Raw genomic sequence first — 17426 nt, forward strand, 5'->3', positions numbered from 1 at the left:
CAATGGGGTCCTTGCCCACGACTAGGCCTCCTACGTGATACAATAACACAAATAATAATAAAAAAATAACATGCCTTTAGCCACCTCTCTGCTGCAGTCACATAGGGGACCCAGCCAAAGGTTTGGAATTCAGGCTCAGCACCCAGAAATGTAGATGGTGGACATCTTGAGCCAGCAAAACCATGCTGGCAATGGGGCTACAGAGCAGTGGAACCTGGTGACAGCCTTCAAATATATTAAAGGCTGATATAAAGAGGACAGTGATCAACTGTTCTCTGTGTCCACTGAAGGCTGGACAAGTAGTAATGGGCTTTTTCAAGGGAGATTTAGGTTAGATATTAGGAAAATCTTTCTAACTCTAAGGGTAGTTAAGCTCTGGAACAGGCTTCCAAGGGAGGCTGTGGAATCCCCATCACTGGAGGTTTATAAGAACAGGTTGGACAAACACCTGCCAGGGATGGTCTAGGTTTACACAGCCCTGTCTCTGTGCAGGAGGCTGGACGTGGTCACTCCTTGAAGTCCCTCCCCGCTCTGCATTTTTATGATCCTCCGATTGTGGGCGAGGCACTGGCCTGGAACTCTGAAGAGCCAGGTGCAGTTCTTGTTCTGCCACAGATATCCTGCATGCCCTTGGGCAAGTCACATAGACCTAGAACTTCCCAAGGTAATTAGGCATCTAACTCCCATTGATTTCAATGGCACCTAAATACCTGTGAGGTTCTGGGCCTAGTCTTTCTGGGCCTTATTCCCACATCTGTAAGAAATACAGAGGTAACAGCCTGGGACATGGTGTGGGTAAATACTCAGTGTGCTCTAAGACACTACAGTGCTGAGGGCGCTTTAATGAGATAGATTATTTGAGCACTTTTAAGGTATGTCTGCACTGCCGACTAAACCAGGTTTGAGCCCAAGCGCCACTTCAGTCCCCACACACATGAGTCTGACTCATGTCAGCAAGCACCTGGGACCCAGATCTTAGGGGGTGGGTCAGAGTCTAAGTCCTGCTGTGACTTGGGTCCCATCATTTTCCAGTATGGATGCAGCTCAAACTGCAGACCCGAGTGAGGAGGTCTGCATAGTGCAGTATGGATGCATTAGCATGGCTGAGAGATTCAGGAGCAGCAACTGTAAACCCAGGTTTACAATGCAGTATGGATGCTAATGCTTGGGCTGAGAAAGGAGTCCACAAGCCCGGACCAAGGTTTACAATACAGTGGAGACATATGCCTGAGTTTCATTCAATTCTTTGGCACCTAGAGATGGACCCTGTGAAAACCTTTTCCAAGATGTTCTATATACACAGCCCAGCCCCTCCCTGGAGTTTGACTTTATCAATAAAGAAATCCATAGACTTTTAAGATCATTATGATTGTCTAGTTTGACGTCCTGAAGATTACAGCCAGATAATCTCACCAAGTGGCTCCTGCGTCAGGCCCATAACTTCTGGGGATGCTAGAGCATCTCTTTGAGAAAGATATCTAGTCTTGATTCAAAGATTTCAAACACTGGAGAATTCATCACATCCCTTAGTAAATTGTCCCCATGGTTAACTGCCTGCACTGTAAAAAAAAAAAAAAAAAAAAAGGGGGGGGGGGGGTTGCCTTATTGCTAGCCTCAATTTGTCTCACTTCAGCTTTCAGTGACGATCTTGTTCTGACGTTGTCTGTTAGATGAAAGAACCCTCTACTATCAAAAATCTCTCCCCCATGTAGATACTTACAGACTGCAATCAAGTCACCTTTTAACCATCTCTTTGATAAGTTAAATAAATGGAGCTTCAGTCTCTGTAAGACAGGTTTTCCAGACCTCAAATCATTCTTGTAGCTCTTCTGTAAGCCATTTCCAAGTTGTGAACATCCCCTTTAAAGTATGGACACCAGAACTGGATGCAATATTCTGGTATTGTCTGACTACAGCTATATGCAGTATCCCTCCCTAGTTCTAGTCAATATTCCCCTGCTTACACAGCCAGGAACAGCATTTGCTCACTTAGCCACCACATTCCACTGGGAGCTCATGTTCAGCTGCTTTTTGGGAAGATAACGTTTATCTCAAACCTCCCATCCTGGCTTGGCAGCTCCCAGAATTCCTCTCTGGGCTGCTCAGCCTCCCCCCAAATCATCTCTCCCCAGAGACTTACTACCACTTCACTTATATCCATGGGATAATGAGCCACCTGACTCAGGTGAGTCAGAAAAAAACACTTTCCCAGCAGAATCAGCACATGTCATCAAGGTGGGGAATTTGAGACAAACACTGCCTGAATTTTACAGGCTCAAACCAGAACATCTGGAACTGGATCCAGCTCTGAATTGCAAACACATTCAGCATTTGGAAGTATTGAGACCCATGGGTTTGCTTTCGGGACTTCTCTATCCTTAGTCTTAGCATTAGCAGTTGGAAGCTAATGTCTCTGAATTTTTCCATTGATAATAATAATCTGTCATAGAAAATGTGTTGAATGTTGACATCTTAAAACAGAAAAGATGCAGCTTTCTGAACGGTTTGCAACACATTATAGAAATACATTCTGTGGGACTATTAAATATGGGAATTATTGACTGGATAAGCTGCAGCTCAATGGACTAGCTTGCAAAATATGTCTTCAGACAATTCTTAAAATGCAGGTTAATTAGCTAACAGACCAGAGCAAGATATTTTTCACAGAGTTTTTAATGATCTGTTACATAAACAAATATCCAGACAGTTTTGTTTACATTTGTATTGGCTGCAATGTTCTTCAATAAGCAAGCAGTGACTGAGAAGATTAAAATCTTGTTTATGCTCGCCAGGAATTATAACACACAGGCACGTCAGCCCAGTTCACAGAAAACCAGCTCTCTCCAGAGCCCATCATCAAACTTCTACTGCCACAGTATTCTCGCCCTAGGCTATGTTTCTGGATTTGAAATCTGAGCCCTCACCATGTGTTGATAAAGACCTATCTTTTGATGTTTAATTAGACTGCTAATATTCAACTGGCATCTCAGTCAGCCCCCATTGAAGTGGACAGGGCATGTCCACCTCAGAGGTTTCAAGCTCTCTGCAACCTCAGGCAGACATCACTTGCGTCAGTTACACTTGGGTCACATTTTGAAGGTTTTCTCAGATTTTTAACGGCAGAAGGGACCTTCACCGTTATGACCTCCTGTATAACCCGGGCCAGAGAACCTCACCCAGCAGTTCCTGCATCAAGCCCAGAACTTTTGATTGAATTATAGCAGATCTTTTAGAAAGAGATCCAGCTTTGATTTAAAGATTGCAAGGGATGGAGAATCCACCGTATTCCCTACGTATACTCTGCCAATGGATAATTACTTTCACTTTTAAAAATTTGTGCCTGATTACCAGCCTGAATTTGTCTAGCTTCATCTTCCAGCTATGGGTCTTTTTATGCCTTTGTCTTTTCATTTTTCTTTTCAGCAGGAAAAGCTCCAATAAAACATTAACATATTCACTTGCACATACTTTTACTTAGTCAGGATCAAGTTAATATTCAGAAGAACCTAGCTAAAGATTCTGGCTTGCTGGCTAGGGAGCCCTCCACCTCCAAGTACACTAAAAAGGATACATCTACCTAGCCTCTTTTTGATGCTTCTCTTGTATAAGTCTCAGACCATTACAAGGACAGGCCATATTTATGCCTTTCTCTGCTGGATTAAAGAGCAGTTTACTCTCATAACCAGTGCAACGTGGGTGTAAAATGCTCTTTTTCTAACCTGGTTGTGTTTCATTCCAGCTTTCCACTAGTGTAAATGAGAATGCAAGGTCGAGGGCAATGATGAATTAGCCCTCCCCCCCCCCCCCAGGCTCTCTGGAACAAGCGACCAGCTTGTGCAATGAGAAGAACAGGAATAAGCAGGGAGCACGACAGGAATCCTGTAGAGCCAGGACCCAGGAACTAGTGAGTTGTAATCTGAGCTCTGCCATCAGCTCAGTGAATTGCTCTAGGAAAGTCACTTAAAGCATTGCTCTACCATCGAAAGAGACTATGGCTCCTTTTTAGCCATCTTGGGTGAAATTCATCCCGACGCAGAGAGCCAGCACAAGGCGTTGGTGACCTGTGATAGACAGAAGGTCAGATTGATGATCTGGTGGTCCCTTCTGGCCGTAAGCTCCATAAGTCTATGTGAATCCTCCTTTAACTCTCAAACCAGGGTGTAAGTGGGACGTCGGTGATGCTTTCTGAACAGGGGAGTGAGGCCGGTCAAAAAATTTCCATTCAAATATCTGTTTTTCTTTTTGCAGAATGTCCATTTTCCTCCAAAAATTTAAACTGTTCATTGGAAAAGCAAAAATTCTTTGGTTTTCAACAAAAGGTTGCAATTTTCTGTGGAAGGGAAATGAGCTTGTAGAGGAGTGAATATTACCTCTCACGTAAGAGCTGCTGCATTTTAGCTGCTGCTAAAACTGAGCGTTTATCATGACAGAACCAGCATAACCCTGGGAGAGAAGGCTTGCTTATCAGCAATGGGGCTCGAACCAAATGGACACGGGGCAAGTCTACAGGGCTGGCAGCATGTCGGGGAGGAGGGAAGGGATATCAAAAACCCGGCAACATCTTTTTACTTGTAAACGGAGCAAATTTGTTCTGGAGCTATCGAGACACCACTCAACTGGTCTATTTTACACAGGCATTTCCCAGAGTAGGATTATATTTTAACTACTCTGTGCCTCACCTGTTGAGGGGCTAATATCTCGGACCTATCTGCCTCAAAGGGGAGTTGTGAAAATTCCTTAGGTTTGCACAGGGCTTTGAAGTTCTGAAGCTCAGAATAAACACCGAGGTCAACAGTTCCCTATAATGATTTTGGATTTCTTGGTTCCCAAACTTTACAGACCTTGGTGGCTCATTTTCAGAGGTGCTGAGCACCTGCAGTTCGCACTGAGACTGGAGTTCTCATTGCTTAGTGTCACAGTTTTGAGGAAACTGAAGCTCTGAACCGCTCCGCGGTCTGCTTGAAAACAAGCAACCAAAGGTCTACATGTATACGTAAGCTTACCAGAGGTCCTTCAGTCTTTCCTCTGAGGACCCTGACCCTTCAGCAGGGTCTGCCTCTCTTGGTTAACAGTCCATGTCAGTTTGCTGGACCAAAATGAGGGGTCCCCGTTAAGCATTTGATCCTGGGCCTTTATATCACCAGCTCATTGCTTCCTGTATCTCTTGACTCTGGTTTCAACCAGTCTATGCAATTCACCCCAGCAGGTGCTCCTTCTCTGGAGCTGTTTACCTATCCCATGAATGATAAACAGTAATTACCAACCGTTAATTCTAGTTCCTGGACGGAGCTCAGCAACCCCCTCAACCAGCCAGCATACAGACCATGGCTCACAGAGATACAGGTAGCATTTACCCAGATAACATTTATGAAGCGGCTTTGATAGTCTCCGGATACGCTGGCATTCACCACATCTGTCACACTGAGCACCTCTGAAAATCAGGCCCAGCTAGGGTAGCCATTCCCAGGATTCGTTTTTTTGTTTTGTTTTGTTTTTAAGACAGCTGTCTTAAATCTGCAAGGCTGCTCAGTACACGCTGCCAGCTCACCAATTTTAGGGACTCAGGGTCATCCCAGATGTCCCGGGTCTTTTGCACGTAAGTGGTGGCAACCTAGGCCCATGATAGTTTAGACTGGGCACCCCAAAATTCCACAAAAAATTGAGATGCAAGGGCCAGAGGCTCCCCTCCTTTGCCCCAGTGTCAGTCTGGAATGACTTCCCCAACATCAACGGTGTGCGAGACGCATCCATCTGCAAGTATTCTCATGATGATGAATGGACCAATCCATTTGCCTCCTGTTGTTTCTTGATGCCAAATCCCATGACAATGACAGGACGGAAAAGCCACCTTTGAAAAGCAGTAAAATCCTCACCCAACTGTGGCGAATGCCCAAGCAACCGTGGGTGGGAAATCTGTATTATGACAACTTTCTGCTCAAGGGGGGCTGAGACCTCACGACTCGTGACTTGTTTGTGCCCAGAATGAATTTTTGCAGACTTGTTATAAACCTTTGAGAAGCAGGGTTTATAAGGTCACAGCAGCATTTCCATTAACTCTAGGTTGGCTGGGGACTGCCAATGTGATATACGCTCCCTATTTTTGCATAGAGACATGCGTATGAAATGAAATCAAGACAAAGCTTTTTTGCTTTATTTCCACATCACTGTGCTGGATGCTGCGCTAACCAAATACACTAAAAAGGGAGGGAGGATGGAAGGGGGGGGAGTGTGTGTCTGGCTCTTTCCCTCATGAAGGATGCAAATCAATTCCGCAGACTTTAAAGCAGCGTGATTTCAGTAGAGATGCAAATCCCCGCATGCTGGATGGCTCACTGGGTGCTCAGCTGAGACATGGGTTGGAAATTACATTATGCAGCTGCTTCTTTGTAGAATAAGCCTTGCAACTCTGTCCCATCACCTGGCTAGGATCTGATATGGGGATTTGCAGCTGAGCAGGAAAAAAAACATGTAAAAGCTATATAAATCCCGCATGTTTCTGGAGATAAAGCGTTATCTTCGGAACCATTTAGGGGAGCAGTCCCAAGAGTCTCCTCTTAAACACACACCCGATTGTCCTGTTCACTGCTTCAGAGGACTCACCTGTTGGCTTTCTGCACCATTACCTCTCCTCCCCTGCAAGCTTCACACTATGCAGAAAGCAAGGTTGGGAGTACTGCATAGCTGGAAAAGACATGTGGGATTTGTCATACTACTGTCAACTCCCTAAGTACTAACAGAGCACCAAGAGAGGGACACACCACCCCATCAAGCATAGCATCCTGACTCCTGCAGTGCCTAGTCTCTGCTGTGCCAGGGGAAACCCTCTGGTGCTCCTCGGCAATGTATCGACCTGTCAGCAACGCTATAGGTGGTCTTTGGGTGGGGAATTCCCTTCCTAATACCTAGGGCAACCACAGAGCTCAACGTTCTTTACTATAGAGAGATCCATTTTTTTGGCTAAAACTTTTCTCTTTTCCCTGGGAAAAAACACAGATTCAGCATCATCGAAAGGTTTCAGTGAATTGTTCATATATTTATAAAAAGAATAAAAAATCGGAAAAGTCAAAACGTTGCAACATTTTTTAAAGGTTTTGATTTTTCGATCCATCACGACTTCAATTGAAAATTTTCTTCCGTTTGATTTAAAAGATTAAAAACACTTGAAATCAAACCAAAACTTTGGCTTATGAATTCTTCTTCAGCGTTTTGGGTCACCAAAAATTTTTTGGTTTGGGTCAACCCAGAACTTTTCTTTTCTCTTTTTTAAACTACCAGAGAACCAAAAACAAAGAATGGTCGTTTGCACAGTTCTACTCTTTACCAAGGAAAAGATGATGGATGGGGAAACTGAGGCACAGGAAGGCGACGTGACTTGCCCTAAATCAGCCAGCAGGCCATTGGCAGAACCACAAACAGAACCCACATCTCCTGACTCCTAATCCAGTGCTCTATCCACTAGATGTTACTGTTTCCCCCTCTTTACTGCTGTCCTCTAGGCTTTGTTAATATCTGCTCCGCACCCGGTGATCAAGATTAGATCAGATGAGACCATCTGCTGCAAGGTCAGAATCTCTTTCCATGCTAACTTTCTTTCACAGTGCTCCCACACAGCCTATTTTCCTTTTAAACTACTACTACATGCAGAACAGATTATCTTCTGATTGTTCCTGTGTCTCTCTGTTCCTCGGAAGATCCCACAGATTCACAGCCTGCCTGCCTCCAGGAGAGAAGATTCAGACTGCTTTTTCCAGCGTGCATTACTTTGCGCATTTATTCCAGTTAAATCCCAGCTGCCAGGGTGCCGACCAATCCCCTGATGTGCTTCTGTGCTGTGCCTCTTAAATCTCCTCAGCATTTAGTAACCAAAGCGAGTTCTTTTCAACAGCAAAATTGTCTCCTACCCCATCCCTGGTCCACTTCCTCCTCCGAATCATTAAATATAATAAACAGCTCCAGTCTCTATGCAAGGACCTCGCTCCTACCCACCAATAACCTCTTTGCCCTCTGAGCAGCAGCCTCCCATTACAGCTTCATTTTCTGTTACTTACCTAGTTAAACCACCACCAGACTTTGCCCCTTAACCTATGGTTATTTACTTGCCTCACTCTATTATTTATCTCCTTTAATAGTTTCTCACGAAGGACCTAATGGAAAGCTTGATGAAAATCCAAATAAATTATGTCCATTGGGTCATCATCAGCTCTCCCGTTCATTAACTTGCCTCGTAATCTCTACCAGGTTAAAGGGACAGATTTCCACCCTTGTCCATGTTGGTTTGACCGTGCAGGTTCGGCAGATCCAAGTATTTGAGCCTTCATTAGACTGTCAGTTGCCATGAAACAGAAATGAGATTCGCTGAGCTGATTTCCTGGAACTTCTGTTTTTATTTTACTTTTCAAAGGCATCACAGGCCAAAGTCATCCCTGCTGCAATGCCATTGGATCCATGGAGCCAATCCCCACAACAGTATCCTTCTAGCCTCAGGAAGAGTTGCCACTTTCAAGTTAATACTACAGAGCCACGTTAATATCTCTGCTATTTCACACTTTATTTCCCCCAGAGCCCTCAGATGAACCATCAGGGTCCTGCTGATTTACAGCACCCATGTTTCTCAAGTTGCTCCATTACTTCCTCCTTTGAGAGCTCACTAGCTGCTAATTTCCTGTGAATGGGAATTTCTCCAGCATCCAGATGCAAAGGAATCCTTGTACTTCCCCTCCACCCACCTCCTCCCTTCATTTTCCTCTTCCATTGTTCCTTGCACAAACTTTTGCCCCTAGGGGCTACAGTCACCTATGCAGCCTTTTAATGTATTCCCCGAATTTTGTATTAGTCTCTTCAATACCACTGCATACATAGGGCCAGATCTGCACCTGGTTTCAACCAACTTAGCTGAACTGATGTTGTCATTTGATCTGGTCCATACTCTCTTACCTCTCTTCACTATTGGCATTGCCCTTGCACTCCAGTCTATGGTCTTCAGGTGAGCTTTCCACTCTACAAGAATGCCTTTTTCGAGGCCTAATAAACTGGCCCACTTGAGGCAGAGTAAATAGCTAATAAGACAGGTTTCAGAGAAGCAGCCGTGTTAGTTTGTATTCGCAAAAAGAAAAGGAGTACTTGTGGCACCTTGGAGACTAACCAATTTATTTGAGCATAAGCTTTCTATAGCTCATGAAAGCTTGTGCTCAAATAAATTTGTTAGTCTAAGGTGCCACGAGTACTCCTTTTCTTTTAGCTAATAAGAGAGGGACTGCAGGTCAGGACTCCTACATTCAATCCGATTTTACCTCTCTCACTGGCTCGCTTCCCTTGAAAAGTCACTTCACCTCTCTGTGCTCCCATTTCACTGTGTGTAAAAAGGGGAGAAAGACACTCACCTTCTTTTGTAAATTACTTTGCAAGGTGTGCAGGGAAAGTACCACAGCAATGCTCAGTGTTCTTCATGCCAACTCTGTTGCTTTCTATTTGCCTATGGGTTTTTTTTTGTACTCTGACATCTACAAAGCTTCAGTACCTCGACTGCCACATCCCTAAATAGCTCTTTGGGCTGCTTGTGGGAGGTTTAACATTGGTCTGTTTCTCCACTTTTCCCATCAGCCTCCAGTCAGCCAATTTCCTCAACATTTTCAAACCTGCCCTTTTATAGTTTGCCATCATTGCTTTATCCCTAAGGGAGTCACTCACGATTACATAAAACACAATCGTGCCATGGTCACTCGCCAATAGAGCTGCTAAATCCACATTCTTGTCTATTACAAGAAGCTAAATCAAGAGTTACCATAGGTACCAAAACATGCTGCTCTAAAGAGCAGCTGTTTATTAATGCCATAAATTGTTCCTCCAATCCAGGCCCAACATACCAGACAGTGTGTTAATACTGGGGTAGTTAAAACTGTTAATTAGGTTCCATCAGATTTTGAAACTTCTTTCACCTCTATGAACACACTAAGTTCTTTATTGTTCTGAGCTGATCCCCGATGCTGCACTCCTAGAATTATATTAATATTTCCTCTAACAGGGACTTATAACCAAATAAATTGGACTCTGTGGTCTCCTCTGCATTGGAATAACCTTACGATAGTATCTGGAGTCTGTTTTCTGTACACAGAAATTCCCCATTTGGATAACTGAGTTTCCCATTCCCTTCAGCAAGGAATCACCAATATTCTGCAGATTTCTATCAACCCACTGAGTCTAGGAGATACCAGTTATGCTGTTCTTAGACAAGAATTATAGTTGCTCCCCAGTTGAAGCTCTGGGTTAGCATAGACAGCTGAACACTTTGTGAGAAGCCCCCAGCATGGAATGGGGGCACTTCTGAAAAGGCTAATGCAGGAGCTTATGGTCTTCTATCTAGCAGTTTAAGAAAGCTAGGGTGTGATTTTTACACGTGCTCGGCACTCACAACTCCAGCTTAGGTCAACGGGAGAGGAAGGTGCTCAGCACCTCTTGCAAATCAGCCCTTTGGCTTTCAGGACTTTGTTCCCCTATCAAACCAGGATGCACTATACCAGCAGTCCCGCACACACAACCCAGCGCTCGCTCTTGCGTTCATGGGATCCAACTGCCAAAGGCAGGTACTCTCTTGCGGTTCTTTTGTCACTAGTGGATATGAAGAGAGGCAAGGATTCTGGGAAAACAACCTGAGAAGTAGGGCAGTCTTGCAGTTAAGGCACAGAGGACTAGGACTTGAGAGACCCAAGTTCAACCTGCAGATCTGCCAGACTCACTGTGTAACCTCATTCTTTCTGCCTCAGTTCCCCATCTGTAACATGGGGATCACAACACGCTCTCACCCCTTGTCTGTTTAGGGAAAATGCTCTTTGAGGCAGGAACTATCTTACTCCGTCTGCACAGTGGGGCCCTAATTTTGGTTGAGGCCTCTGGATGCTAATGCATTACTAATCAGCAAGCCAAGAAGTCCATTACACAGACATTAGACAATGAACATCACTTCTCCTCCCACTTCCATACTTCCTTCTCGGGTGCCCACTAAGCCCAGAATGACCTCCCTTCCAATGGTTAAAGTAAATTGAAAGCAGAGCTGGAGTACGATCCCTCTGGACGGGGGAGATAGGCCCACTTCCACTCCCCCTTGCCTGTAGCCCTCCTCCATTCTTTCCCAGCCTCTCTGCTTTCAAATCCCATCTCAAAATCCACCCCCTTTCACTCAGGTCAATGCAGGGTAGGGGGTTAACGGTGTTCAGTGCCTCACAGGATCGGGCTCCATTTAAGCCTCTCGATTTATTAGTAATTTGCTCATTTAAATATTATTTTTAATTAACTGTTTGCCTTTCAACTAGCTTCCCTTATATTTTAACCAGCCTATTTTATCAATTTCTTATCCAAGTAAATTTTCCTCTTTACTTCAGCTCTTAATGCTAACTGATTCTAAATGTGTATTTACTCCTCTTCCCTACTTTCTCACCTCTGTCACTTTCAACTCCTTCTCTTTCTACTTTCTCATTTTCTCTCCTTCCCATTTCTTCACTGACAGGAGGACCTGTCCCCAACCCAGGCAATCTCTTTCCACCCCCAAGGAGCCAACATTCATTGTGGGTTCCTGAAACAAACTTCAAACTTTCCATCAAGCCAGAGGAACTGGATGCCCTTCCTGCTTCTCTTCTGGCCCTTAACCATTCAGAAAGCAGTTTTCCCCCCCAGGTAAGGACCGTTCAGCAACTGGACTGAAGCATCCCTTGTGATCCCAAAGGGACAGAACTTGGCTGGAATGGACATAACAAAGAGGCTACTGGACAAGGACTGACCCTGTGGTTCTTCCTCCCAGACTAACATAGCCTAGAGTCAACAAATGGGATCTTCCCATAATCCTAGCTGATTCTTAACTCAGTAGGTAATTGCTCACCTACTGCTCTATTACAGGGTTACATAATCAGCATGCACATGGGATTGTGCAGATGGGATCTCTTGACACACTTTAGTATATAGGTAACAAAGTCGTTCCAAGGCGGTAATATGTACAACTGCCTGGATCCTCCTTTGATGAGCTCTCTGAAGACCAACTCCCTTAAATTATCCACCACTCTCCTACCAATTGCCAAACGTTTTTTGGCTTCTGGGTATTTAGGTTCACATGACTATGAGTAAAAAGAAAAGGAGTACTTGTGGCACCTTAGAGACTAACAAATTTATTAGAGCATAAGCTTTTGTGAGCTGTAGCTCATGAAAGCTTATGCTCTAATAAATTTGTTAGTCTCTAAGGTGCCACAAGTACTCCTTTTCTTTTTGCGAATGCAGACTAACACGGCTGCTACTCTGAAACATGACTATGAGTGACATCCACAGCTCAGTTTGTCTTCACACAGACACTGGTAAAGAAAATCTTGAGCAAGAAACATCCAGTCAACAGTAATGCAGTCTTTCCTAAGCACTGCAGCATGAATGCTGAAATCCCAGCACATAGCAAGACTTTACAGGTGGCCTGTCCTCTGGATGAGAGGAAATTTTGCTGGGCAGATCATCCCCTGGTTATCAGGTGCATCTCCCTCTCTTCCAGTCCCCAACCAAGGCGCTGGAATTGGCATTCCCCTGATCTCAGCCTGTGGCTCATTATTTTGAAGATTTTCAACCTTTCATGGAACCTGCCTCTAAAAATGGAAGTGGTGGAGAGAATCTGTATTAGGAGCGAGTACACGAAGGGTTAACAGACTACATTTTAAAACATCTTTCTCCAAGGATTTCATGCAATTCATTTTGTGCGGCTGAAAGGTTCCAAATGGACAATGTATGCCCACTTTAACTCCAGGACGGAGGCACTGACAGTACAATTTTCCTCCATGCCAGCACTAACTTTAGTAGTTCAGTCTCCATGGCCCATTCATCCACTGCTTTCTTCCAGGGATACTAATTTATGCCCGGTCTGGTGATGTAAAAGCCTGTCCACCAGGAAATAGATTAAGCCAAACAATTATTTTCATACACACCACCAAAGGGCACTTTGGCAGTTTTCAGTCATTATTAATCTGGACTGGATTTGAACCAGCAGCCTGCATGTGAAAGGTTCAGTCGCTCATTACCTCTCTTCCCAGCCAGCCAGTTCCTCTAAAATACAACAGTTACACTAACATTCAAATGTTAAAATTGTCTTATGTCAAGAAAGCTTTTAAAGTATCCTGCCTTGGCACTGCAGGAGACTAGCTGCAGATTCATCTAACAAAGCCCTTTTCTATTCCTATGTGAAATGTAGCAAAAGAAAAGCCCCGGCACAAAAATAACAAGTCTTGTTACCAGCAGCCTCCTACCTGCACACACATGCCTTGGTGGCTAAGGGATTTGGCTCCTGCTAGTGGTTCGAAAAGGAGGATTCTGCAGCAGGCTGTGGGTATTAGGTACCAGTTCCTGCTGGAAGTAAGAATAGAAGGCTCTGCCCCGCTAGCTAGCCACAGCAAGATGTAGACACTAGGTACTGGCTCCTGAAGCATTTGGAAGAGGAGACTGTCCTGCTACAAGACATAGGCACTTAGCAACTACTTCCTGCTGGAGGCTAGAAGGGGCAATTCTAGCCTGGATGCTATTGCTCCAGGATATGGGCATCGGCTCCTGCTGGAGGCTGGAAAGGGACAGGACATTGCCCTGTATGCTACTGCAATAAGACCTGGGCGTCGTACACTGCCTCCTGCTAGAGGCCTGGAGGCAAATCACAGCTCCCGTACACCCAGGCAATAGCTCCTCAACAGGAAATGAGCAAAGTGCTGAAAATTAAACAAGCCCAGACTGAGTAACGTCTGCATATTAGATTAACTCTCCTGAGGGTCGCGACCTTGAGGAATGAATCCTGTCAGTTTGGGAAAATAATAAACCTGATTAATGATGAGCAATGCGCAGTATCTACAGCAAACATCCCCCGCCCAAAAGGCTCCCGTTCAGAGTTGCAGGACATGCTTGAGATGAAGCATCTCTGTTACGGCAGAACAAAGCTGGGCCTAGGGAGGCTTTTGGAATCCATCCGCACCTTACAAAGCTACACTATTAACAAGGGTCTGCACAAGGATTACTCCTGCATTTCCAGGTAACCTTCTCACACACAGAGAATGAGGTATCCCAGATGGAAATCGCATTAGGACAAACTCACCCCTGGTGAAACTCCATTGAATCCAGTGAGGTGACATTATGGATTAGTTTGACCCCATCTTCTTAACCCAAAGACACTGGGAAAATAGCCATGTAAAAGTATTTACAAAAACGCCATTACCTGCAATCTCTGGGCACTAAAATAGCCACTTCCAACTACCTGGCAATCATCCACCTCAGCCAGCTCTGCTCCTGTACTCTGTGAAACTACCACGCGCTTCCCATGACATCAGGGAAGTGAAATCATGTCCAGGTAATCCACAGGAATTGGGCTCTGTGCTTTATTCCTGCTCTCCTCAGGTTTCGGCTTTGCTGAAGGCTAGGGTACAGAGCTCAGTTATTTACAACTCTTGATATGCTAAAGTATTGTGGCCACAAATCTGTCGCCATGGCTGGTGGGAGAGTCCTTGACTAATAGATGGTATAATGGATAACAACAATGTAGTTGGGAAGCATTCATGCAATGGTACATTTCTGTTGGTTAAATCTTTTAAAAACAGTTTAGACTGTGAAGTCATTACAAGTCCACATAGGATGCCAGAGTCCTACAGGGGCGGGAAGAAGAGCTCTCCTGGCCACCCCTTCTCCAGGAAACATAGATCAGGACATTTTCAGGAGCCCTGCTATGGAAACAGTGTCCGGAGGTGCCCCACTGCTCACAGCCCCCAAGTCAGCCACAGAGAAAGGGTGGTTGCTCAGAGAAATAGATGGCACTTGAAAGACTCTTTATAAGTGACCATGACTTTATAGCCAGCCATGCCATCCCTTCATCCATCTCTCCCTCACCCACCAGCTGCCATGCCTCCATCCCATTCCTCCGTTCACTGTTTTCTTCTCCAACCACACCACCCACCACCACTGCATCTTCTTCTTCTTCTCCTTCCAAAACTCCCTCCCACCCCATCCTTCTCTCTTCTACCTATTCATCTCTCTCTCTCCCCCCACTCCAGGCCCCCTTCATCCTTCACCCCCATCCCTCTCTAGAACATCCTCCCAGCCCCGCCTCTCCCCCATAGCATCACGTCCGGGGGGGGGGGGGGGGTTATCTTGCACAGTATCTATTTTTATTAACAGGTAGTTTTTTAAACATTTTTTATCATCATCGTGAAAGATCTGGTGGAAATCTGAGTCATTTCAAACACTCCACAGACCGTTCAGCGCCTGCTTCTCACCTCCCAAGCCATGGCACAGCCAGCTCCTGCAGTCCAGCCTCTTCCAAAGAGGATCGCACAACTGGACCCAGTTTTCCGTCCCCCCCCTTCCTCCCACCCCCACCCCGACACCCAGCCTCTTCTCCCAGCTAATACAGGAACTCTGGAGTTGCTTCTTCATTTCTTAGCCACCATCCCCCTCCCGGCAGATTCTGATGCGGACTCCCTCTCCCCTCCTCCCCCGGGGATGATCCTAAACCCCAGGGCAAAAGGTGGCCCCGATGCAGCGGGCACGGGGAATGAAGAGGGCAAGGGGGGTGGGGGACCCGAGAGGAGGCGCTGGGAAGCAAAGGAGTCCGGGTGGGCGAGGGCGTACGGCTCCAGCGGGCTCCGGGCAGGGCACAGGCTGGATGGGGCGCAAGGAGGAACCGGGCGGGGACGAAGGCGTCTCTCCCCTGGAAGCGGCTGCAGGAGCCCGGGGCTGGGCGCGGGGACCCCGCCGGGGGGCCGGGGCTGGCCGAGCCGAGCCGCATCCTACCTGAGCGGCTCCCCGGGGCTCCGGGCTGGGCAGCGGGCGGGAGCCGGGGCTTTTCCCGCAGGCTCGGCGTGATCCGGCAGCGGCAGCGGCAGCGGCAGCAGCGGAGAGACCGTGTCCGGCAGCACCGGGGAGGAGCGGAGGGAACGGGGGGGGGCCCCCGGTGGAGACCGGGGGAACTGCACGGAGCTGGGGGGGTGCAGTGCCGGGGAGCTCGGCAGGGGCTGCTGTACCCGGGGAAAGGGGGGCACATGGCGGGGGGGGGTGCACTATCCGGAAGAAGGGGGGCCTCGGTGGGGGGGTGCAGAACCCGGGGGAGGGGACACAGCGGGGGGGGTGCGGTACCGGGAGGAGAAGGAGGGGATGTGGCAGGGGGTGGGGGGCACGGCGGGGGGGGGAACAATACCCGGGTGGCGGGGGGGCAGGAGTCGGTCCCGGGAGCGGGGCCCCCTGCTGGAGCCAGGGGGAAGGAGCCCGGCGGGGAAGGGCGGCTGAGGCCGCGGGGGGAGCGGAGCGGCCCCGGCCCCTGGCTCGGGAAGCGGGGCGGGGGAAGCCGGCTAGGGCCCGAGGCAGCAGGGGGGCCCCCGCGGAGGTTGCTTTAGGGAAACGGCCCCTGTAAATAAAAACGACCCGGGGCTTGGGAGCTCCTGGAGGGGCCCGGCTTCGAGAAGCGTTGAGCGCCCCCCCCCCCCGAGAAATCGGCACCCCTGGCCCAGGGGGCCGGAGCTGGGCAGCCCCATCAGTAGCTGCTGTGGATCCCCGGCGCTGGTATGTTGCAAACGATGGGATTTTACTGCCTGGACGCTGTTTCCTTCCCTGGGGTTGGAGCTTTGGCCAGGACCGGGTTAAATGCCTTTGCTCACAGCTCCCAAACTCTGAGCCTTCAAGGTGAGCATCTCTGCCTCCTCCAGCACCCCGTGTTGGGAAGCCATGGGGCACTTATTTCCACCCAAGGCAAAAACAATTCTTGCACCAATTGCTTGCCAGTAATATAGTCAGATCAGATAGGAGTGGGCAGAACTGGGCCCTTCTCTTACTGTAAAACAACAAAAAATACCTGGTAGCAGGCCCTAGGACTGTAGTAACACTGCTGTAAGCAGCAATCCTATAGAGCGGTGCTGTTCAATACTGTAGTTTTGGTTTATGGGGTTTTGTTGAATAGTAAGAAACAAAGCTTTTACCCCTCCCATTAACTGGACTTGTGCATTAACAAAGAGCTATTATTTCAGACAAACTCATCTTCCCCTCCTGCTAGGAAGAAACAGCATTGAGAGAGAGGGGAACAGCTTCACTGGGGGGGTGGAAATGCCTCTGCCCCAGAAACAAATTGCTCATAAGACCCACAGGTAACAGCCCCTGGGTGCTGTGAACTCATCCTCTTCGCCCATCATTTCTCTTAGGACAATAGCTACAAGTCTGTTACTCCTTAAATCATCCCTGAGCCTTTGCATCAATGGGCCAGCCTAATCATTTATTATTCTCTGTGTGACAGAGCATTGCCCTAGGTCGGGGCTGCACTTGCTTTTCAGTTTCATCTATGGCCCCCACGCTCCTAGACTTGTGGCGGTCTAGGCTGCAGCACTGAGGAAGGTGGGGGATTGCACCACCATTTGAATACAGGGGCAAAGGTGGGAGGGCGGTTCTGG

At 47.2% G+C, this 17426-nt stretch overlaps 1 protein-coding gene across 4 annotated transcripts in view; it reads right to left on the reverse strand.

Annotated features, from left to right (window-relative positions):
* Positions 1 to 15919, reverse strand: part of GRIK4 (glutamate ionotropic receptor kainate type subunit 4) — a 294856-nt gene extending 278937 nt beyond the window's left edge. For 3 of the 4 annotated variants that reach the window (XR_006276691.1, XM_043501059.1, XM_043501058.1), the window contains exon 1: positions 15784 to 15905. The gene's annotated coding sequence lies outside the window, so the exon portion shown is untranslated. Of the gene's footprint in view, positions 1 to 15783 lie in introns of all 4 variants that reach the window. The other variant, XM_038380428.2, reaches the window with a different exon arrangement.
* Between the last annotated feature and the right edge of the window lie 1507 nt (positions 15920 to 17426).

The sequence above is a fragment of the Dermochelys coriacea genome, chromosome 22 (genome assembly GCF_009764565.3).
Source record: "Dermochelys coriacea isolate rDerCor1 chromosome 22, rDerCor1.pri.v4, whole genome shotgun sequence".
In the NCBI taxonomy this organism is placed as follows: Eukaryota; Metazoa; Chordata; order Testudines; family Dermochelyidae; genus Dermochelys; species Dermochelys coriacea.